Source organism: Jaculus jaculus, chromosome 18 (genome assembly GCF_020740685.1).
Source record: "Jaculus jaculus isolate mJacJac1 chromosome 18, mJacJac1.mat.Y.cur, whole genome shotgun sequence".
Taxonomy (NCBI): domain Eukaryota; kingdom Metazoa; phylum Chordata; class Mammalia; order Rodentia; family Dipodidae; genus Jaculus; species Jaculus jaculus.
Window position 1 is genome coordinate 48528423 of NC_059119.1, and position 24478 is coordinate 48552900.

The 24478-nt window shown below is 46.7% G+C and overlaps 1 pseudogene; it reads right to left on the bottom strand.

The window, feature by feature from the left end:
- The window catches only part of LOC123455765, a 43470-nt pseudogene extending 19923 nt beyond the window's left edge, over positions 1-23547 (bottom strand).
- Between the last annotated feature and the right edge of the window lie 931 nt (positions 23548-24478).

Sequence of the window (24478 nt, forward strand, 5' to 3'; positions counted from 1 at the left end):
GGTCAGGCCTGGCTAGAAACAGAGGAGGTTCCAGCCACGTTGGATTGGACTTGGAGCTTCCTAATCCTTAGAGGAAATGAGTTAGCCATAGCAACTCCTTTGTACCAATAATCAAAGCATGTGAGGGAATTGGATGTTCCTTCCTGTTTTCATTTGCAAAGTTTAAATATTACTTACGCTAAAATGCTTCTTCAGTAAGGCAGTACTTCTCAAAGTTATTTTTAGTGTTCCAGAAGATATTGTGCTGTTAAAGTTCAATGATGCAGTAGGAGGATTACCATGAGTTTGAGGCCACCCTGAGACTACATAATGAATTCCAGGTCAGCCTGGGCCAGAGTGAGACCCTACCTTGAAAACCAAAAAAAAAATTAAAAAAAAAATGCAATGATGTACCACCAGGCAAGGTGGCACACATCTCTAATCCCAGTACTTGTAGGACCACTGTGAGTTCGAGGCCAACCTGAGACTTACATAGTAAATTCCAGGTCAGCCTTAACTAGAGCAATACCTTACCACGAAAACAAAAACCAAAGCAGAGCCAGGTGTGGTGGTGCACATCTTTAATACCAGCACTCAGGAGGCAGAAGTAGGAGGATCACCCTGAGTTCAAGGCCACCCTGAGACTATATAGTGAATTCCAGGTCAGCCTGGGCTAGAGTGAGACCCTACCTCGAAAACCCACCAAAACCAAAAGAGCATAAATAAATAAAATTTAAAAATTCAATCATGCTGGTGATACAATGTACTTGCCTAGCATGCATGAGGCCCTAGGTTCAAGTTCCAATACTGAAAAAGAACTTACATGTACGACTTAACTATGAGAGTCTTTTCGGAAAAAAATAATAATAATAATAAAGCAAGTGCTTTACCTACTAAGCCATTCCCTGGTCCCTCTGGTTGTCTTAAAGGTGTTCTTTTTCTGAGAGACTCCTTAAAAGATGGTGGCCCCAGTTCTCGTGATGGAATCCATTTGCATGAATCCCAATCAACTATTTCCAAAACTAGAATCTTATCTTGGTATAGCCAATTCCTTTCTCCCCTTATGTTCCCTCCCCTACTTTTTTAGAGAAAGCAAGAGAGAGAGAGAGGGGTGGGGGTGGGGGGAGAAAGAGAGAATTGGTGCACCAGGGCTTCAGCCAGTGCAATCAAACTCCAGATGCTTGCGCCACCTCGTGGGCACGTGAGACCTTGAGCTTGCCTCGCCTTTGTGTGCCTGGCTTATGTGGGATCTGGAGAGAGATTGAACATGAGTCTTTAGGCTTCGTAGGCAAGCGCCTTAACTGCTGAGCCATCTCGCCAGCCCTGTGCCCTTTCTTGTGCCACAGCTCCCTGCCATCTCCTTTCAACTGAAAACTGCCAGACTTCCACATATAACCTGTTTCTCATTTTTAAATTTCATTTAGTTATTACTTATTTGAGAGAGGGGGGCGGATAATGAAAGTATGAGTGCACCAGGGCCTCCTGCCATTGCAAAAAAGAAAAAACATTTCAGAACACTACACACATGCACCACTTTGTGCTACTGCCTTTATGTGGGTACTGGGGAAATTGAACCTAGGGTCTCATGCTTTGTGAGCAAGCACCTTTAACTGCTGATCCATATCTCTAGCCCCGTTGCTAACATTTTAACATTTTTATTTATTTATTGAAGAGAGAGAGAGAGAGAAAATGGGCATGCCAGGGCCTCCAGCTGCAAACGAACTCGAGATGCTTGTGTCTCCTTGTGCATCTGGCTTACATGAGTCCTGGGGAATTGAACCTGGGTCCTTTGGCTTTGCAGGCAGGCACCTTCACCGCTCAGCCATCTCTCCAGGCCTAGCCCTGTCTCTAATTTTTAGACCCTGCGCCTGGGTCTGTCCCTCAGTGCCTGCCTGCTTCCCTCCACAGAGGAAGCTGACCTTTACTCTCTTAAGCTGCCCATTTTGCCACAGGGGCCAAGATCATGTTTGAGTCAGAACTCAATGGTCACAGGGACAGAAGCTTGACAAAAGGCCTGGTCAGCAGAAGTACGTGGAAGCAGGTCATAGAAGTAGAAATGAAGGCCGCACCCTTGGGAAGCGCACCTGGTCTCCAAGAAGACAAGAGGGCATTGAAAATGTTTCTCGAGCAGTCAAGTTCGCATTGCTGGCAGAAAACACCTGACCAAAAGCAGCTTGTAGTGGGGGGAAAAGGTTTATTTTGGCTTACAGACATAAGGGGAAGCTCTGTGATGGCAGAGGGAAACAATGGCATAAGCAGAGGGTGGACATCACCTCCTGATCAACATCAGGTGGACAATAGCAACAGCAACACTGGCAAGAGGAAGCTGGCTATAACACCCACATGACTGCCCCCAACCACACATCACCTCTAGGAGGCTTCAATTCCCAAACTGCCACCTGCTGATGACCTAGAATTCAGAACCCATAAGTTTATGGGAGACATCTGAATCAAACCAGCACATTTCACCCCGATTCCCATAAACTCATAACCATATATGATGTACAATACAATGCATTCCATGCAACTTTAAAAGTCCCATAGTTTTTATCAATCCCAATGATATTCAAACATCCTTATTGTCCAAGATCTTTTAACTGAGCCATAATAGCAAAAAAAAAAAAAAAAAAAAGCAAGCAAACAAACAAACCATAATGGTATAGAATGTAAATATTCACACTGCAAAATATGGCATTGGGCATAGCAAAGACATTTTCAACCAATACAAAATTTAGACAGGACAAACATCAAACTCTGCAGATCCAAGTCTAACAATTCTAGCCAGTGACAAGTCTCCAAGTCTCCAAGTCCAACAATTCTAACCCGTGACAAGTCTCTGGATTTCCAATTCTGCCCCTCCAGCTAGGTTACTCACTGTCCCAGAAAACTTCATCTGGTGCCAGCAGCTCTCCTTGGCAGCCATCCCATAGTCCTGGCATCTCCACTGGGTCTCCACTGCAACCCATGGTCCATCCTCATGGCTCCATTGGGTCTACATGCAAGTAATCCAAACAAGCCTGCTTCACACTGCCCATGGCCATTTCCAAAAAACAAATCCATGTTGCAAATTCAATGACCCTCTCTTCCCTGCATTCATTATACTCCATAATACCAGGTGGGCTGCCAATTTGTTAATCCAGGTAGGAGTAAAGCAGACTTTGAAAAACAGGGCACTCCTTGACCTTTCAGGCCCCTTCTTGAAGCCTGCATTCTGCCTATTGTCCCAATGTAGTCAGCTGGCCTAAGCTCAAAGGTTGTAATCTCTCTTACAATTGCAGCTGAACAGGCAGATGTTTCAGCCCAAAGATTTTATTTCTGAGCCATGTCCTTCTACTCACACCAGCCCATTTCCACGCAATGCAACTCTGCACAAGTTCTCAGGACACAGGTTTAACAGCAAGCCTCTCACATAAACTGCTTCTAGCCCAGTCCAGACAAAGGTCTTTCTCACCCTCGTAAACTAAACCTCACAGTCCATAGTTCTTATGCATTCAGGTCTTTCAACTCTGATCAAAATAGTCCATCAAGCTGTACTTACAGCACTGAAAGGAGTCTCTTAGACCAAGATTTCAAATCTTTCCACATTTCTTCCTCAAAAATCAGCTCCAAAATGGAAAAAGCCACACAATCGGGTTTCTAGCAGCAACAATCCCACTCTTCTGGTACCAATTTTACTGTTGCAGTCAGGTTTGCATTGTTGGCAGAAAACACCTGACCAAGAGCAGCTATGGGGGTAAAAAGGGTTATTTTGACTTACAGGCTTGAGGGGAAGCTCCATGATGGCAGGGGAAAACAATGGCACAAGAAGAGGGTGGACATCAGGTCCTGGTTAACATCAGATGGACAACAACATCAGGAGAGTGTGACAAACACTGGCAAGAAGAAGCTGGCTATACCACCCATATGCCTGCCCCCAACAACACACTGCCTCCAGGAGGCTTCAATTCCCAAGTTGCCACCAGCTGAGGTCCTAGCATTGAGAATACCTAAGTTTATTGGGGATACCTGGATCAAACTACCACATTAACCACTCTGTCTGTTGATGTTGAAGGCTTTTGTGGTTTGATCCAGGTGTCCCCCATAAACTTAAATGTTCTGAAGGCTAGGTTCCCAGCTGATGAAGATTTGGGAATTACTGTGCAATGAATCTGACCATGTGGATTTGGGTCTTTTTTTGAACTTTTGTTCTGGAGGAATGTGCATGGGCTTGGTACTTGCAACTGAAGACGCCTTCCAGAGAGCTAAGCTAAGTTTTATGGGCTTTTCTGGTGAGAGTTTGAAACTGCTAAGTGCAGAGAGAATGGCATTTGGAGGCTTGGCTTAAAAACTTTCAAAGGGGAAGAAAGGACCACAGACAACTTTGTTGGAACTGGGATACTGGCATAAAGGCTGGCTGCATTCTGCTGCCCACACTCAGAGAGTTTGATCAAGGTTGAATTTAAAAGTAATGGACTGGTGGGTGTCCTTGATGGAAGATATAGAATTAAAAGATATAAAGTTGGGGGGGAAAATCATAAATGTATAAAGTTCCAGGCACAGAGACTGGTTTTAGGTTGCTAAAGCTACAATTGTCAAATAGATTAGTACCTTGAAGTACTGTACATTAAAACAATGGAGAGGATGGCTGAGGTGATGCCACTCAGGAAAAACTGAATGGTAGAAACAAAAACACTTTACAAAGGAAGGAACCTGCTTTTCAAGGTCACAACTTATTCCCCTCTCCCCAGGAATTAATGTTATAGCTGTGTCTTTACACACCTGGTATTAATAGAAGCATAAAAAAATGATGGAAGTGGGTCACAAAGTGTACATGGTTCCAGGAGCCATTGCTGAGATGTGGCATATGGAACAGGGCGATGTCCCTCTATTGGAGACCAATGAGGCCCTTGTAAGATGGACCATGGTTTGCAATAGAGGCCTGAAAATGTTTTGGAATACCAGGACTGTGGAGGGGCTGCCAAGTGTTGTTGGATTGGGATGGAAGTTTTCCCTGGCTACTCAGCCCCAGTTTGGAGGGATGGAAATTGAAAATCCAGAGATCATCATCACTGGCTATGGATTTAGAACTTGAACTGAAGACGTTTTGGTTGTTTACCTGATTGTTAATGGTTTTGCATTGGTCTAACCTCTCCAGGTGATGCCTTATAGCAATGGGTATGTTGACTCTCTACCATTATATTTGGAAATATATAATGTTTTGATTTTAAAGGACTCACAGTTAAGAGACAGTCTTAGATCTCAGATGAAACTTGGTATTTTGGAACAATTTTAAAGTTAGTGAAAACTATGGGGAACCTCAAAGTTGGGCTGAAAACAATTTGCAATGTGAGAAGGTCATGAATCTATTTGAGGCCAGGAGCATAATGCGATAGTTTTAATATATGTTCCCCCATAGACTCAGGTGTGTGTGTGTGTGTGTGTGTGTGTGTGTGTGTGTGTGTGTGTTTGAGGTAGGGTCTCACTCTATCTCAGGCTGACCTGGAATTCGCTCTATAGTCTCAGGGTGGCCTTGAACTCATGTCAATCCTCCTACCTCTGCTTCCCGAGTGCTGGGATTAAAGGTGTGAGCCACCACGCCTGGCTGACTCAGGTATTTTGTTAAAACTTATAACTTGGATCTTGAGCCACCTGGCTGGAGGAAATGTCACTGCAGGTAAATCCGGGGGTCCAGTCCTAAGGTGTGTTTGGGGGCAGCTCTGATATCCAGTCCTAAGGTATCCAGAGCAATCTGAGCTCTGGTGGGGGCCCCACTGCCTGATGCCAGTTCACTGCTGCTCCTTTTGGTTTTCACTGGCTGTTGTTCCTCTGTGCTTGGACGGATGGCAGCAGATTCCTCTGCCACTTATGGAACGTCCCCTTGAATCTGTAAGCTTGAAGTAACCCCCTGCACCCCATAAACCATGTCTGTTTTAGCTGTTCATCCCAGCAACATGAAGCTTTCTACACTGGTCAAGATAACAGCTACCTGGGCTAATGATCAGGTACAGCCTGGTCCTGCATTGAAGGTATAGCTTCGGGTAATGAGCAAAGCTCAAGACCAGTTCACATCTCCAGCTCTCTCTCCCTGACTCCTTTGGCCAAACTCCAGCTGCCCTGTAGGACAGGACAAGGCCAGCCAGACTGTCACTGGAAACGCTGAGAGAGGATCACTGCGTCGGGACCCTCAGCAGGCCTCCCTAGAGAGCCAAGCAGTCACAACCACGCTTGTGGCTCCCTCCCTGGGTCTCAGCTCACTTTCAGTGGCAGGTTTATTGGAAGTTTAGAGCTTCCTTGTCAGTAAGTTTAGGAAAAAAAAAAAAAAGAATCTGTTAAATCACCCAGCAAGCCACGGAACTAATCAGAACCCACAGGGAAAGAGGAAAAAAAAAAAAAAAAAAAAAAAAAGAACAAGGTGGAAAAAGCAAATGGCCCCCACTGTTCTGTTGATCTATTTCTCTTTTTATGCTGCTCTTATCTCATCACACACACACACACACACACACACACACACACACACACACACTCGGTGTCTCTCCCCAGCTTGTGAGGAGGATAGCTTTCCCTAGACGGTGTAGCGCTCTCTGTCCACACACACACACACACACCAGAGTCTCCACGAAGAAGGAGTGATTTACAAGGAATGGATTTTCAATCAGCCTCACTCCATCTTCTGAGGCTCTCCTTCCCCTCCCACTTGTCTCCCATTTCATTCATCTTCCACTGCACCTGCCTGAACCAATTCTGCTTAGAGACGATATGTGCTTTCGCTTCTTTACTATGCCATTGATTACTCCTTTGCAAGGAACTGCTCTTGTACCTTGTAGCAGGAAATGCAAAGGGGCTGAGGTGGAACCTTCTCCCCACCCAAGGATCTCTGAATGCAAGGGTGACACAGCAGCAATGGAGAAGTATTCTGTGACCCTGAAGATGCACCACCCTTTTGACTTCCTTTACAGAAAAAAAGAATTTTTTTTAAGTTTCTCTCAGCCTCATCTTATGAAAGTATTGTGAACTTTTTTTTTAATTTTTTTTGTTCATTTTTATTTATTGAGAGTGACAGAGAGAGAGAGAGAGAGAGAGAGAGAGAGAGAGAGAGGGGGAGAGAGGTAGATAGGTAGAGAGAGACAGAATGGGCACGCCAGGGCTTCTAGCCACTGCAAACAAACTCCAGATGCATGCGCCCCCTTGTGCATCTGGCTAACGTGGGTCCTGGGGAATCGAGCCTCAAACCGGGGTCCTTAGGCATCACAGGCAAGTGCTTAACCGCTAAGCCATCTCTCCAGCCCAAGTATTGTGAACTTTTAACAGCAGATCTGGGCTCACCATTCTACTGTAGGATAGCACACTGGAAATTTCCTAGAAGGGAGTTGCTAGCCTGCCAAACATGTAGTTTATACTCTGCATGGGACAAGACCACCAAGAACTTTCCCAGAAGTCCAGGGCCGGAAAGGATTGTCCAGCTATGCCATTTCATATCTCTTTCTTTCTCATTTCTTCCCTCCCTTTCTCCTTCCCTTCTATTCCCTTTTTCTTCTCTCTCTCTCTCTCTCTCTCCAAGAACTTCGAGCTTGAGTACCAGCCACAGACTTAGTTAAGACTCTTAGTCTCTCTAGTCCTGGTTTTAGTCGCCTATAGAAATAGTGTCAAGGGCTGGAGAGATGGCTTAGCGGTTAAGTGCTTGCCTGTGAAGCCTAAGAACCCTGGTTCAAGGTTTGATTCCCCAGGACCCACGTTAGCCAGATGCGCATGGGGGCGCACACACCTGGAGTTCATTTGCAGTGGCTGGAGACCCTGACACGCCCATTCTCTCTCTCTTTCTCTCTCTCTCTGCCTCTTTCTCTGTCTATCGCTCTCAAATAAATAAGAATGAACAAAAAAATAAAGAAAAGAAATAGTGTCAAAACATAAAACATACTTGCCTTACTGGAGTGAGTATGTGAGTTCGGATCCCCAGATCCCATGTAAAGCTGGAAGCTGTGGAGTCCGTAACCCCAATGCACTTAGGGCAAGAAGAGAGGTGGAAACAAGCAGATCACCTGCGAGCTGGTAGACCAGCTAGCCAGGCAAGTGTGGCATTAAGCAGCATGAACTAGAAGACAAGGACTGACATTCAAGGCTGTCCTCTGACCTCCATAAAATGTACCTTGGTGTCTGCATACAAACACTCACACATATGAAAACACACACACACACACACACACACACACACACCGTGGTTTGGAGACCCCTTGGGGGGGGGTTCCCTGAAACCCTTTCAGTGAGTCCCGACATCAAAATTGTATTCATAATACTACTGAGACATGATCTGCCACTCACTATTACCCTCTCAGGAATACACAATGGCGTTCTCCAAACACTACGCAACATGCGATCTCACAAGAGACCCGCTGCAGAGACACAGATACCAGAGTCCAGCTGTCGTCCGCTAAGCCACACACAGAAGAGATTTGCCAAATCTCTTGTCACTCTTCTCCCCGGATATCCGCCCCCCCACCATAAAAAATATAGCTAATTTTTTTTTCATAAAACAGAGCATTTATGCTAACACACGATGGGCTTAATTTGTTATGTCAAAAAGTCCGTGATGAAATATTGTAACATTTCTCAGATTTCTACCGCAATCAATATCAACAGTTACAGCTTACGTGGCCACACAGAAGAGGGAGAAAAGATGTTCTGTGGACAAAAAGCTTGAGAAACTTGTCATGGGGACATGTTTGCCTATGAAGTAGTCAGAACCCCTTCCGCCTAGCTGCCCAATTTTCATCTTTTATTTTTTTTTAAGTCCTAGAGCCTGTGTTCATGAATTTGGGGATTACTCTTAGCTCTCGATAATCCATAAAGTATAGCTCCCAGCAGCTCTCAGTGTGGGCATGCTAATGAGGGCAGAGGAGCGCCTGAGGAAGGCAGGGGTGCACTCCCCCACCCTGGCCTGCGGCCTTTTCCTTTTGCTCTTAATAGAGGCCCGTGAGTCTCCCTTATCATTTCAGAAATGACTTGTCTCATTCCATACAACGTCATCAACAACCAGCCTTTCTCAGCTCACAGACCCGTTTTTGTTTTTGTTGTTGTTGTTTTTCAAGGTAGGGTTTTGCTCTGGCCCAGGCTGAGCTAGAATTCACTATGTAGTCTGAGAGTGGACCCAAACTCATGGCGATCCTCCTACCTCTGCTTCCCCGGTGCTGGGATTAAAGACGTGTGCCACCATGCCCGGCTCCACGTCCAGCTAATTTTTTGTTTTGTTTTGTTTTTCAAGGTAGGGTCTCACTCTGGCCCAAGCTGACCTGGAATTCACTATGTAGTCTCAGGGTGGCCTTGAACTCACAGCGATCCTCCTACATCTGCCTCCTGAGCGCTGGGATTAAAGGCATGGGCCACCACACTGGCCAACCTAACATTCTCTTAAAAGTGAACAGATGAGGCAGTTAGGGTGACTGGGTCCCCGAAAGTAAAGGCAGAAACGTCCTTAAATCTGCCCTTGCAATCTCCACCATGCTACAGATCAAAGGATGATCTGACTTTTTTTTTTTTTTTTTCTCGAGGTAGGGTTTTGCTCTAGCCCAGGCTGACCTGGAATTCACTATGTAGTCTCAGGGTGGCCTCGAACTCATGGCGATCCTCCTACCTCTGCCTCCCGAGTGCTGGGATTAAATGTGTGCGCCATCATGCTTGGCTCCTCTTTTTTTTTTTTTTTTTTTTAAATGAAGTGAGACTGGAAGGACATTTTCCCCAAGCTCATCCTTCAGGATCAGCTGATCCCAATTTTCACTCTCTCTGGGAGTTGGCAGGGAACTGGAGAGGGTGAGGAGGGGGGATTCCCTTCTCAGAAGGGTCCTGGTGCTGCTAGCCTTCCACCCCACTCCACTCAATGACAACACCCCAGAATCTGAGAAACCATCTGACCGGAAGAATGTCTGATGCCAGAGCCGAAGCGGTACATGATGGGGGGGAGGAGGGTGCCACAAAAAGGGGGTTCGCTGTTCAGTACCGAAGCAATGACAGCACTCCAAGGCTTGGAGGAGGGAAGTCACACGGGAGCTGTGTGGAGGACAGAAAGTAAAAAGGACGACTTTGGGCTGGAGAGATGGCTTGGCAGTTAAGCGCTTGCCTATAAAACCTAAGGACCCCGGTTCGAGACTCAGTTCCCCAGGACCCCCGTTAGCCAGATGCACAAGGGGGAGCACGTGTCTGGAGTTTGTTTGCAGTGGCTGGAGGCCCTGATGCGCCCACTCTCTCTCTCTCTCTCTCCCTCTTTCTCTGTCTGTTGCTCTCAAATAAATAAATAAAAATAAACAAAAATATTTTTAAAAAGAAACTACCCTCTTTTTAAAAAAAAAATAGAAAGAATGACTTCATGGTGGAGATGCTACCACGTTCATACAAATAATGTCAGCAAGGAATATTCATGCTGTGTGCAAGTCCACCGATGCATTCTCCCACAACGTGCTGGTGAAGCGAGCAAATTGTCAATCATTATCGATATATTTTTCCCCTCCCCTTCAGAAGCAGAAGCTTAGCAAGCTGAAATCTTTGCCCATCTGGGAGGTGGTGGGGCCAGAGGCTGGCTTAGGAGCCCTGGCTCTGCGGTGCAGGTACTTAGGAAATAGGTGTTCTGGGAATGGCCTGAACAGACCGTGGGTTTTCTTTGTTGATTATCACCATGAAGAATGGAAATAGAAAGACTCTTCTGAAAGCAACGCGGGCTGATTATACAACGTCAGCTTCCCACGCCATGGGGTTACAGTGCCGCTCATTTTCCATGCAGTACATCCAAGGGACACACCAGGAAGTGTGGGGCAGTCTGGGCAAACATTCTTGAAGCCTTTCTTGGCAGGCTTGTGGTTGGAGATCTGGTTACACCTGCTGTAGAAAACATGCTAGACAGTCTGGCTCACCATCAGAAGGAGACCCCAGGACTCTTCACTGGAACACCACGTGTCTTGCGCTGGACTCAGCCCTAAGTGCTTCCCGAAGAACAGTAGTTCTCCTGGGCTCCCTTGAAGGGGGACGTGGATGGAAACTGACAGGTGAGTCTTAAGCAACTCAGCTTCCACAAGAAGCTGCCTTGATATCTCACAACGGGGAGAAGACATGGGTGACCCCCCCACTTCCTGCCCAGCATGTGCTCCTCAGCTCCCCATTCCTCTGTATTTGTCCTGGGCTCCCCCACGGGGAGAGATATCTTACACTTATTTATTATTAAGCACAAAGGGCTCCTTTCCTTTTCCAAGGGCTGAAAAATGTACTTATATACTGAAAAAAAAAAAAAATTGGCCAAGCCAGATCAGCAGAGAGAGCTGCTGATAACAGGTGAGCCTGTCTGCGATGCCCCTGAGGTAAGCTGGTCTCTGGAGGGTGGCAAGGCTCTCATTGCATCAGACAGTCTCAGGACCAGTAGCGGCCCCCACTGGAATCTTCCTTACAAACCGTTTTAGGTGAAATGCTACCTTCACGCAGATCCGTGACACACAGCCCTGTTCTCTGATGTGCGGGTCCTGACCTCCCTGAACTCACGCTGCAGCGACCGTTTCTGTCCCTATACTACAAGCTGCCACTGCTTCCAAGCAACTCCTCCGAAGCCTGGATTCTAAATACATTTTATTTTAATTAAGCTATTTATTTGACAGAGAAAGAAGGAGAGAGAGACACAGAGAATGGGCACGCCAGGGCAAACGAACTCCAGACACCTGTGCCCCTTGTGCATCTGGCTAACATGGGTCCTGGGGAATTGAACCTGGGTCCTTTGGCTTTACTGCTAAGCCATCCCTCCAGCCCCACTTTGATTCTGTAGCTAATATATTCCTCTGTCTATTGGCTGTTAGAAAACCCAGAAGGCATTTAGAGGCTCCAGAGCAAGTAAATACAACATTGAGCATGTGTCCAAATCAAAACAACTTTGAGCACGTGCGTAAATCCTTTCCTATTTCTTTCCCTGCCTTTTTAAAAAATGTATTTATGGGCTGGAGAGATGGCTTAGTGGTTAAGCGCTTGCCTGTGAAACCTAAGGACCCCAGTTCAAGGCTTGATTCCTCAGGACCCACATTAGCTAGCTGCACAAGGGGGCACATGCATCTGGAGTTTGTGTGCAGTGGCTGGAGACCCTGGCGCACCCATTCTCTCTCTCTCCCTGCCTCTTTCTCTCTCTGTCTGTTGCTCTCAAATAAATAAATTAAAATAAACAAAAAAAAATTTTTTTGTTCATTTTTTATTTATTTATTTGAGAGCAACAGACACAGAGAGAAAGACAGATAGAGGGAGAGAGAGAGAATAGGCACGCCAGGGCTTCCAGCCTCTGCACACGAACTCCAGATGCGTGCGCCCCCTTGTGCATCTGGCTAACGTGGGACCTGGGGAACCGAGCCTCGAATCGGGGTCCATAGGCTTCATAGGCGAGCGCTTAACTGCTAAGCCATCTCTCCAGCCCAATAAACAAAAAAATTTAAAAAATGAATTTATATTTGTTTATTTGAGAGAAAGAGAATGGGCACACCAGTGCCTATAGCCACTGCACACAAACTCCAGATGCATGTGCCCCCTTGTGCAGCTGGCTTATGTGGGACCTGGGGAATCGAATCATGGTCCTTAGGCTTCACAGGCAAACAAACGCCTTAACCGCTAAGCCATTTCCCCAGCCCTCTTTCCCCCGTGTTTATAGGATTAAGTGAGAATTAAATGTCCTAATATATATAAAGATATGAATACTATGCCCACAGTTGAGTAAGTACTGATGATGTATTCGTTCAACAGGAGCACGTGCTATCTGAGTGGTACCCTTTATAAGCTGTGGGCTCAGGGATGGCTTTGAGTTGGAAATGATTCAAAATGACTTCACACAGTAGGTGTCAGAGAGGATGTGATTAAGGGCCTGAGGAATTCAGATCTCTTAACACAGGGAACCTAATTCACTAAAACGTGTTCAGCAAAGTATCAGAGGCTGGGGAGGGAGTTTTGCAAAGAGGAAGCCACTCATGTAAGAAATGAAGAGAGCATAAGGTGGATCGGGGGAGGGGATTAATGTAGTAGCAAAGTTCAAGATGTAGCCTACAAGAAATAGAGAACCAGGGCTGGACAGCGGAGGGCTTAGCCATTAAGGCACTTGCCTGAGAAGCCTAAGGCCCCAGGTTTGATTCCCCAGAACCCATGCAAGCCAGATGCACAAGGTGGTGCTTGGGTCTGGAGTTCATTTGCAGTAGCTAGGGGCCCTGGTGTGCTCATTCTCTCTCTCCTCTCTCTCTAATAAATAACAAATTAAAAAAAAAAAAAAAGAAGTAGATGGGCTGGAGAGATGGCTTAGCAGTTAAGACGCTTGCCTGCCAAGCCTAAGGATCCAGATTCGATTCCCCAGTACCCACATAAGCCAGATGCCCAAGGTGGCACATGTGTCTGGAGTTCATTAGCAGCAAGTAGAGGCTCTGGCATGCCCATTCTCTCTCTGTGTCCCTCTTCTCTCTATCTCTCCCTGCTTGCAAATAAATAAAGAAAGAAGAAAAACCTTAAAAAAATAAAAAGAGGGCTGGAGGGACGGCTTAGCGATTAAGCGCTTGCCTGTGAAGCCTAAGGACCCCAGTTCAGGGCTCAATTCCCCAGGACCCACGTTAGCCAGATGCACAAGGGGGTGCACGTGTCTGGAGTTCATTTACAGTGGCTGGAAGCCCTGGCGTGCCCATTCTCTCTCTTGCTCTCTGCCTCTTTCTCTCTCTCTCTCTCTGTCACTCTCAAATAAAAATAAACAAACAAAAAAATTAAAAAAAAAAATCCAGAGCCAGGGACTGGGGAGATACTTGGTAAGTAAACATAACCTGCCAACCTGTTTTAATCCTGCTCGGTGCTCACACAAAGCAGGTTGCAAAATGGTGTATGTATCTGATTGCAACATGCCTAAGGCAATGGAAGACAGAGCCAGAAAAATCGGGAAGCTGGAGGAGACAGCTAGTGTGGCACACACAGCAAGCAGACAAGAGAAATCTAGTCTCAAAAGAAAGGTAGAGGGCTGGAGAGATGGCTTAGCGGTTAAGCGCTTGCCTGTGAAGCCTAAGGACCCCGGTTCGAGGCTTGGTTCCCCAGGTCCCATGTTAGCCAAATGCACAAGGGGGCGCATGCGTCTGGAGTTCGTTTGCAGAGGCTGGAAGCCCTGGCATGCCCATTCTCTCTCTCTACCTCTATCTGTCTTTCTTTCTGTGTCTGTCGCTCTCAAGTAAATAAGTAAAAAATTAAAAAAAAAAAAAAAGAAAGGTAGAAGGGCCAGGGTGTGGGGGCACACATCTTTAATCCCAGCACTAGGGAGGCTGAAGTAGGAGGATTGCCATGAGTTTGAGGCCAACCTGGACTATACAGTGAGTTTCCAGGTCGGTCTGGGCTAGAGTGAAACTCTACCTTGGAAAAAGAAAATCAAGGTAGAAAGAGAAGGCAGACACCTTGAAGTTATCTTCTGACCTCCACATATGTATGTGCCCATACACACACAAGTACTGATCATACATACATATGTGTACATATGTCATTCTTTTTTTTTTAATTAATTAATTTATTTATTTGAGAGCGACAGACACAGAGAGAAAGACAGATAGAGGGAGAGAGAGAGAATGGGCGCGCCAGGGCTTCCAGCCTCTGCAAACGAACTCCAGACGCGTGTGCCCCCTTGTGCATCTGGCTAACGTAGGACCTGGGGAACCAAGCCTCGAACCGGGGTCCTTAGGCTTCACAGGCAAGCGCTTAACCGCCAAGCCATCTCTCCAGCCCCATATGTCATTCTTATATATATACATACGTATGGACACAAATATGTAACTACAAAGAAATAGAGAGCCAATGTGCAGCAGTGACACATTGCAAAGTAATCATGACAGATAGCACTATAAATATTCCCCATTCTCCATAGCTTAAAACAATGAGCCGGGCGTGGTGGCGCACGACTTTGATCCCAGTACTCAGGAGGCAGAGGCAGGAGGATCTCCATGAGTTCGAGGCCACCCTGAGACTACATAGTGAATTCCAGGTCAGCCTGGGCTAAAGTGACATTCTACCTAGAAAAACCAATAATAATAATGATAATAATAATAATAATAATAATAATAATAATAATAATAATAATAAAGTCCCTCACCCCCACCAAGATTCTGTTAGCTAAGCCTTTGCTGCATCTTGGCTTCGCATTATAGAATCTATCTAGAACTTTCTCCTTCGCTGTTGCAAATCATGTGTCCCGGGCTCTTCCAGCTTCTGCCCAGAAAGGACATCTAATTGCTGAAGCCGTGTGAATCACCACACCTGCCGTTAGTGGGCAGGGTGTGTGTGGTCTTCCCCGGAAGGGGCCGCAAATATTTATGAATGATGGTAGAACTGTCCTTGGGACCCTTTCTAGAATCATTACACAGCTTCGCTAGAAATACTGTGATCTTCCATGATTACAATTTTTTTTTTTTTTTCCTCAGACGATGATGCTTTAGAATTTGCTGTGAAATCAATGGTGCTCTCCCCCACTCCCCTCCACATCAGGATGTCTCCATTAGCTGATTAAAAGGGAAGGGCTCTTCTTAGAACTACATCCCCCCCACCCCGCCCTCTCCAAGCCTGAGAAATGAATATAATGTTTTCTGTTTTCGAGTTACTCACGCACTGTGGTAGAGGTGAGCCTGTGTAGTTCTTCAGTTCGCCTTAGTTTTATAATTTTGTAACCTGCTGAGATTTCTGGCCTATTGATTAATAGGTCTCTCTCTCTCCCCTTCCACCACCAGCGACCTTAATCTTCTCTTAATTGCTTTAATGGCTGTCCAGCTTCGCTCCTGTGCCTTCCCCCACGATGTTGGTGCAAAGTCTTTGTGTCTTAACTTCATTCTCCAACCCAGGGACTGTGCAGGCCTATGAAAAGGGAAGTCTGTCTGTTTGCCTCCTTTTCCTCCATTTCTTTTTTTGTCTTCTTCTTCAGCTGTTTTCACATTTGATAGCCATTTGGGGGGGGGGGGTTGGCAGCAGGGCATGGGGCGTGGGGGGCGCTGTCTGAGATAATTGAGCCCAAACAGAAAAATGAAGGCAAATATAATGAAAGAAGTCAATGTCAAGGCTCCCTCCCCTCTCAACCCAGCACCTACTGAGTCCACATCCACCTGAGGGTTACATGACCCTTTCTTTCTCTTGCCCTTCAGGTCCAGCAAAAAGCAGCCCCTTCCCCACCAGGCTGCTGGTATGGAGGGGTCCTTCTGGAAGTCAGACTGAAGCAGACTGACTTACCTACCTATTTTGGCCTCTATCTATCTCTCCTTGGGAACTTCATGCCAATTTACTCAAATATGCTTCATTACAATGTGTATCGAATACGTAACCATGGATTAGATATCATGAAACTGCGCCAAGGAATGTAGGCCTTGAGGTCGAGTCACTCCCCCAGCACACTCATAGAGGTCAGGCATACATCCGAGCCATGCATCAGGAATCCATGGCAACGCTGGACCAAAAGCCCTAAGGTTCCGCAGTGAGAGGCTGGGATAGGCTGGAGATGTGGGCAGACTTCTGGAGGAGTTAACCGTAAAAGGGGCTTTAGGGCTGGCTGGAGATGGCTTAGCAGTTAAGGCGCTTGCCTGCACTGCCAAAGGACCCAGGTTCAATTCTCCAGGGCCCATGTAAGCCAGATGCACAAGGGGGTGCATGTGTCTGGAGTGTGTTTACAATGGCTAGAGGCCCCAATGTGTCCTTTCTCTTTCTCTCTAAAATAAATCAATAAATAAATTTTTTTAAATGGGCTTTAGCCAGGCGTGGTGGCGCATGCCTTTAATCCCAGCACTTGGGAGGCAGAGGTAGGAGGATTGCCATGAGTTCGAGACCACCTTGAGACTACATAGTGAGTTCCAGGTCAGCCTGGGCTAGAGTGACACCCTACCTCAAAAAAAAGGGGGGCTTTAAAGGATAAATAGAACAGATAATGCAGATAAAAGAGGTGTTTTTGGAAGAGAGGGGATCATTGGAGCTGGAAACAGTGAAGACATAAAAGCGGGAACCCTGAGATCTAAATGTCTGGGCTTCACTGTAACATCCTGAAAGATAGGATGTGGTGGCTCAAGTATTTTACTGTGTATGCCACGCCAAGGGTCTGTGGCACCTGCGGGAGCCCTCCTACTTTGTTTGGCCCCCCACAATGAGAGGGGAAGGATGTTAGCAGATTTGAAGCAGAAGCCTCTAATCTTACTTGTGAACTCCTATAGGAGGCATGCACGCCCGCAGGCACACACACACACACACACACACACACACAAAGAGGCATGTGTTGAACATTTGTGTCAGTAAATTAAGGTGGATAGGGTATTGGGTTAAGATTTTACATCTGGGATCTGACCTAGTTCCAATCCAGTCTCTTCAAAACTGGCTTATATCAGCTGGTGACCTTGAGTGGGTAAGTTAATCCCTTTCTAAAATGTCTTAGCTTAGTTACGAAGCATTTTATATGTAGTCTTTATAGATATAGGCACTTAAGTATTTGTCACGAGCACTACAGATAAACTTTATAGCATAGTTACTTCATACTGGAAAGAAAGAGAGACAGAGAGGCTGGGTATGGCTGCATCCGGGCTTCCAGCCACTGCAAAGGAACTCTACATTCAAGCTCCACTTAGTGCATCTGGTTTCATGTGGATACTGAGGAATCAAACTCAGGTCCTTAGGTTTTGCAGGCAAACTCCTTAACCTCTGAGCCATCTTTCCAGCCCTCTTATTCTCTGTGGTAGTTTGAGTCAGGTGATCCTCATTAGCTTAGATGTTCTGAACGCTGGGTTCCCAGCTGATGGACATTTGGGAATTAACACCTCCTGGAGGCGGTGTATTGTTGAGGGCGGGCTTATAGCCAGTGTCCCCTTGCCAGTGTTTGGCACACTCTCCTGTTGCTATTGTCCACCTTATGTTGGCCAGGGGGTGATGTCCACCCTCTGCTCGTGCCATCGTTTCCCCCTGCCATCATGGAGCTTCCCCTTGAGTCTGTAAGCCAAAATAAACCCTTTTATTCCCAAAAGCTGCTCTTGGTTGGGTGATTACTGCCAGCAATGTGAACCTGACTGCAACATTGTCCTTTTTTTTTTTTTTAAATTTTATTTATTTATTTGAGAGTGACAGACACAGAGAGAAAGACAGATAGAGGGAGAGAGAGAGAATGGGCGCGCCGGGGCTTCCAGCCACTGCAAACGAACTCCAGACGCGTGCGCCCCCTTGTGCATCTGGCTAACGTGGGACCTGGGGAACCGAGCCTCGAACCGGGGTCCTTAGGCTTCACAGGCAAGCGCTTAACCGCTAAGCCATCTCTCCAGCCCAACATTGTCCTTTTTAAAAGAAGTGAAATGTTACCAATCAGCTAAAACTGTCTTTTCACCTTTTCCCCTTCTTTCTCCTCCAAAGATGACTCCTGAAGTTGGCATTTTAAAAGAGAGCTTATGGTACATGTTTATAAATAATATATGCTATTTTCATGGGCTTGAAATTTTATATGACAAATGCCATGTTTATAGATCTTTGAAAATTCCTTTTGTCCATTCAACTTATATTCAGAGATTTGTCCCTTTGATAGATGTGTCATTTCTGTTCGATATTCTGTTCTCAAAGTGGACCACTGTTCACTTACCCATACTTTAGAATGGGGTCAGCAATCTTTTCCGTAAAGGGCCAAATAGTAATATGTTAGGGCCCTGTGATCTCCTGAAATAGTTTGGCCCTATCATTTAACTCAATAGAGAGGAAAACATACATACAACTAGTTTGCAAATCGAGTATTGCTCTGTTCTAAAAACAATTTGTTATGACATTATTTGACATGACACAAAATATTCTTCTGATATTTTTTTCTCCAGGCAACCTTTTTTATTTTTATTGTTTAATTAGATATAGACATATTTAGTATGTAAACAACACATGATGGTGAGGGTCCTCGCTATCCCTGGGGGTCGTTGGCCACTGACGTCCCAGGCGCAGGAGGAGTTGGGGGGAGCAGGGTGGTAGACAGTCTGATGGGCAGTGCTCTTTCTCATTTATTCAAAAGGGGAGTGGGTTTAGAAGGCACATGCAGCCTATAAGGTGACTGGATACATAGGTTTATGGGTTGCTATCTAATTGGCTGGGGTAGGAAGGCAGAAGTTGTGAGAGAGAAGTTTCCAGGGAGATAACAGAAGCAGCCAGGAAAGCTAAGTGACTTCAGCCGCATATTGGATGGCTACGGCAGCAGACTGTTACTACCATGTAAGGGTCTCCTGGGCAGCTGGCCACAAGGCCAGGAACTGGGTTGGGGGACAGAACCTTCCACTATGGTATGCTCAGGTGCTTGGAGATGGGGGAGGGCCCCCTGGTCCCATTTCCTCTGGGCGAAGATGAGGCACACCTGGACTTCGAAAGAAGGGAGGGCCAGCTCTAGTGCCAGAGTGGGATCCCCCCGATAAGGCCCGCTGCAACCCCCACAGCCCAAGGTCCCCAGCCACGTCCAACAGCCCCAGGCTTTCTCACAGTGACAGCCCATGTTTAGCACTGCCCACCATGTTGATACCATCCTTTCCCTCCTCCCTGCCCCTTTTCTGAAGTGGCCTTCCTCACTGGGGATGCAGGTCAACCCCTTGGGGATTGTGGGTCATGCAATATGGGTGGGGGGAGAGGCAACGTCTCTGTGCAACTTGTGGCTCTAGCAATCTTCCCACCCCCTCTTCTGTAAAATTCCCTGAGCCATGAGGGGAGCATTTTAAGTCTACTTCAGCGACGGGCACTTAGGAGCCTCTGGATCTCTGCTTTGGTAGGTGTTGAGCGTCCTCAGTGTCCATCTTCATCACCCTTGCATTGATATCTGATTCACTAAGAGAGCAGCGCTCTTGCTCATTTCCCCAGTTCCTCTGTGGATTCAGCTGGGGCTGGGGTGGAGTGCATACTCCAGGCAATCTTAACTCACTCCTTTGTTGAAACTTGGCCAAAGACTGGTGACTTGGTGCCACAGTCCTGTTACAAACAGTAATGCTATGCTCATCCGTGAGCTTTCTTGGCCACCGCATACGTGTTTGTTTTTCCACAATATGTGGACCTGTATTGTCTAGGGTGTGCGCTTCAAGCGAATGAGGGGCTGCTAGATTTTCCTCCAGCATTCCATACCCAGGGACATTCCTACTGGCTTGCCTTCCAGTTGTCAGACTTTTTCACCATTTGGCCAAACAGCAGAGTGTGGTGAGTCATCTCTTATTTTATTTATTTATTTATTTTTTTTTTTTTTTAATTTTTTATTTATTTATTTGAGAGTGACAGACATAGAGAGAAAGACATATAGAGGGAGAGAGAGAATGGGCGTGCCAGGGCTTCCAGCCTCTGCAAACGAACTACAGACGTGTGCGCCCCCCTTGTGCATCTGGCTAACGTGGGACCTGGGGAACCGAGCCTCGAACCGGGGTCCTTAGGCTTAGCAGGCAAGCGCTTAACCACTAAGCCATCTCTCCAGCCCCACCTCTTATTTTTGTTTCCATTTGTAGTTCCTTGAAAGGTAGGGATTTCCCCAAATTCTTTTTTTTTTTAAATATTTTTATTGATTTATTATTAAGTAAGAGAGAAGAGAGACAGATGGAGAAAATGGGTGCCCCGGGGCCTCCAGCCACTGCAAAGTCCAGATGCATTTGCCAACTTGTGCATCTGGCTTTATGTGGATACTAGGGAATAGAACCCAGGTCCTTGGGCTTTTCAGGCAAGTGCCTTAACTGCTGAGACATCTGCCCAGCCTCCCCCCCCCACAATTCTTATTGTACAAGATTCTTCCATTATAAAGGGCCCATGTCTGTTTATCATTTCCTTATTGGCTTGTGAGATTCTTTTTTTTGTTTATTTTATTTTTATTTACTTATTTGAGACATACAGGCAGAGAGAGAAAGAGTCAGAGAGAGAGAAAGAGAGAAAGAATGGGCGCGCCAGGGCCTCCAGCCACTGCAAACAAACTCCAGATGCGTGCACCCCCTTGTGCATCTGGCTAACCTGGGTCCTGGGGAATCGAGCCTCGAACCGGGGTCGTTAGGCTTCACAGGCAAGTGCTTAACCGCTAAGCCATCTCTCCAGCCCAAGATTCTTTAGCTGAGCCTTTCTGAGCACCTCCTCCCTGTATCCTCATCTGCCAACTCTAACACTAACCGCCCCTACATTAGCAAGTGCCGGTAAAGACTGATAGCAATAGCTGGGCGTGGTGGCGCATGCCTTTAATCCCAGCCCTCGGGAGGCAGAGGTAGGAGGATCGCTGTGAGTTCAAGGCCACCCTGAGACTACAAAGTGAATTCCAGACCAACCTGAGCTAGAGTGAAACCCTACCTCGAAAAACAACAAAAGCCTGACAGACGTGAGACTCATTCCTGCCTAGTCTCACACAAAGCGAGGATAAGCAGAGAATCAGGCCTCCAGAACTCCCGTCCAGGAGCATGTTGTGTCTCATTGGAAGGAGTCAGGTGCTAGGCCACATAGAAAGAGTGAGGCAAGACAACCAACAGCAGAAAGTAGCTGCTAATTGGCTATTTTTTAAATTATTTATTTATTTATTTGAGAGCGACAGACACAGAGAGAAAGACAGATAGAGGGAGAGAGAGAGAATGGGCGCGCCAGGGCTTCCAGCCTCTGCAAACGAACTCCAGACGCGTGCGCCCCCTTATGCATCTGGCTAACGTGGGATCTGGGGAACCAAGCCTCGAACCGGGGTCCTTAGGCTTCACAGGCAAGCGCTTAACCGCTAAGCTATTTCTCCAGCCCCTAATTGGCTATTACCCTCAATGAGTCAATTGACATCCTCACTGAGGAGCAAGGAGGCTGCCCTCCACATTAGAAAGGGAAGATGTAAACAAAACCCAACAACAACAAAACAATGAAGAAACCTCACAGCGATGCTGGAGGAAAGAGGGGTCAGGGGTTTGACTGTAAAGTGTGTCATATCATTTTTTCTTAACAAGTTTTTCTCACACATATGTGCATGGATTTTGGGCCCTACAAGAGGAGCCAGAGTGTGTTCTTGAGCTGAAAAAGAATGGGAACAGACAAAGCTTATGCGCATGAGAGACAGATAGAGTACGCACTTGCTTTGGGAGAAGAGCTGACAACTCAAATGCTGCCTACTGGTTTTGTGCACGTCAGGCACTCTACTTGGTCCTTTCCAAACAGAGCCCAATTCAGTCTCTATGCCAGCCTCCTGAGGCTTCAGTAGCATCTCCATAGGACTATGGATTTCAAGGCCACAGACTATAGTGGCACGTCCAGGGTAATGGAGCCAGGAAACATGGAAGCAAAGATTGCATGTAGGGCTGGAGAGACAGCTTAGCAGTTAAGCGCTTGCCTGTGAAGCCTAAGGATCCCAGTTCGAGGTTCGATTCCCCAGGTCCCACATTACCCAGATGCAGAAGGGGGCACACGCATCTGGAGTTCATTTGCAGTGGCTGGAGGCCCTGGCATGCCCATTTTCTCTCTATATATATCTGCCTCTTTCTCTCTCTGTCTGTTGCTCTCAAATAAATAGATAAAAATAAACAAAAAAATTTTTAAAAAAGATTGCAGGTAGATGTGTCCAACTTTGGGCCAAGGAGATAAATCAGTGGATAAAGTGCTTGCTATGCAAGTGTGAGGACCTGAGTTTGGATCCCCAGAACCCACATCGAAAGCCAGGCAGGGCCATACACACCCTGCAATCTCAGTGCTGGAGAAGCAGAGACGGGAAGATCCCTAAGACTTTCCAGTCTAGCAGAGCCAGTAAGCTCCAGGCTCAGCGAGTGACACTATCTCACAAACTGAGGCATGGAGTGAAGTGATGTTGCCCTCGGGCCTCTGCACATCCGCATATCCATCGAGATCCATGTACACCTGCATGCATACACACACAGACATGTACATATGACACGTGCACACGCACAAATCGGTCCGGCTCAAAACTTCTGTTCTTAAGAGAAAGAAAAGAAAGGAAGGGAAAGAAAGAGGATGGAGGGAGCATTTGAGGGGACAGGAGATAGAAAAGGATTGGTACAAGGCTGGAAGGCACCAGAGACCTTTCCTGGAGTACCATGTTGGAGGAAGGGAAGGCAGAGCCCTGGAGTTCCCAGCTGCTCACAGCCGTGGTTGCCAAATTCAGCAAATAATTACATACAACAACCCAGCTAAATTTGAATTTCTAATAAACAATGAATAATAATAATTATTATGCCCCATGCCATACATAGGGTATATTTACACTCAAAAAGAATCGCTTAGTATAATCTGAAATTCAAGTATAACTGGGTGCCCGCATCTAATCAGACATTCCTCCTTGCAGGCATCTGGGGACCAGGGCAAGGAGAGAGCAGCATTTTCTCCCTTCTTTCATACCTGGGAACTTATAGCCAATAAACAAGTCCTATGTAGCAAAGGCCTCCTCTCTTGAGTAGCGCCCCTCAACCCCCAGAGATGCCAAGCTGAGCATGGCAGGAAATACTATGCATGCCAGCTGCCACCCATCAAGGACTGGATGGCCCAGTGATACATAGAGATGCCTTCGGAACGCCTCACCTCTTGTTTCTTGTTGTTCCCTCCCCATCCTCTCCTCCTTTCAGTATCCCCTTTCATATTCATGCTCCTCGAGGCTCCAGGCTGCTCCATGCTGACAGCCTTTGATAAACTTGTCCCCAGTAGTCACTCAATGTGGGATGTCCCCCCATACCCACACCCCCCCCCCAGGAGGATTTGCAGCAAACAGAAAGCGTTGGAAGGAGGATCTAGCACTCCAATGGTGGTATTCCAGGCCTGGAGACAAGAGCTAGGGGAACATTTGGAAAGACCCTTTGGGAACCTCTCCCAAATATATCAGCTATGTCATCACTTGGTCCACTGGCCTTATAAGGCTGTCTGAAGGAACCAATAACTGTGCTCACGGATGGACTATCACACTCAAAACAGCAGCAGCGCACCCCCATGGGGCTGCCCTGCTTCAAGCTGCTGTTTCCTGCCCCGAGGAGGCCTTGAGGGTCCAACAAGCAAGCGTTCTTTGGTTCTTTGTATGGACACATCGCCAGGACTGAAGAGCTCAGAGTTTCAGCTCTCCCCCTACCCCCCCTCTCCCCCCGCCCTTATTCCATCCCTTCCTTGAGTGGTTTCCCACCCGGAGCTGCCAGTTCTAAGCAGGGTCCAGAGGCCAGCTCCCAGGGAAGGGACCATAGAGCACCGGCTCAGCTCTTCACTCACATCCCTGTCCTTGGCTCGCTGTGGCTCCATTCTAGGAAGTGTAACAGGCCTTCCCATTGCCAACCCTCTCACATCTAAACAGCCTCCTGTGCTGTTTCCATGACGACCAGAAGCATTGCTGTAGTTTCACACCTATGACTCCCTTGCCCTCCCCAACATTTGACCCCCACGCCCAGGACTTTTTTTTTTTCCAAGTCCCTCTTCCAGTCCCATTGAGAACACGCACGCTGTACTTAACAGACATCCGTTCTGTCAGCTTGTAGGAATTTTACTGCTATCTTTATTCAGAGATACCAACAGGAGGGTCTTCTCTTCGAGCATGGATTTTTAAAATACATGCATACGGTGA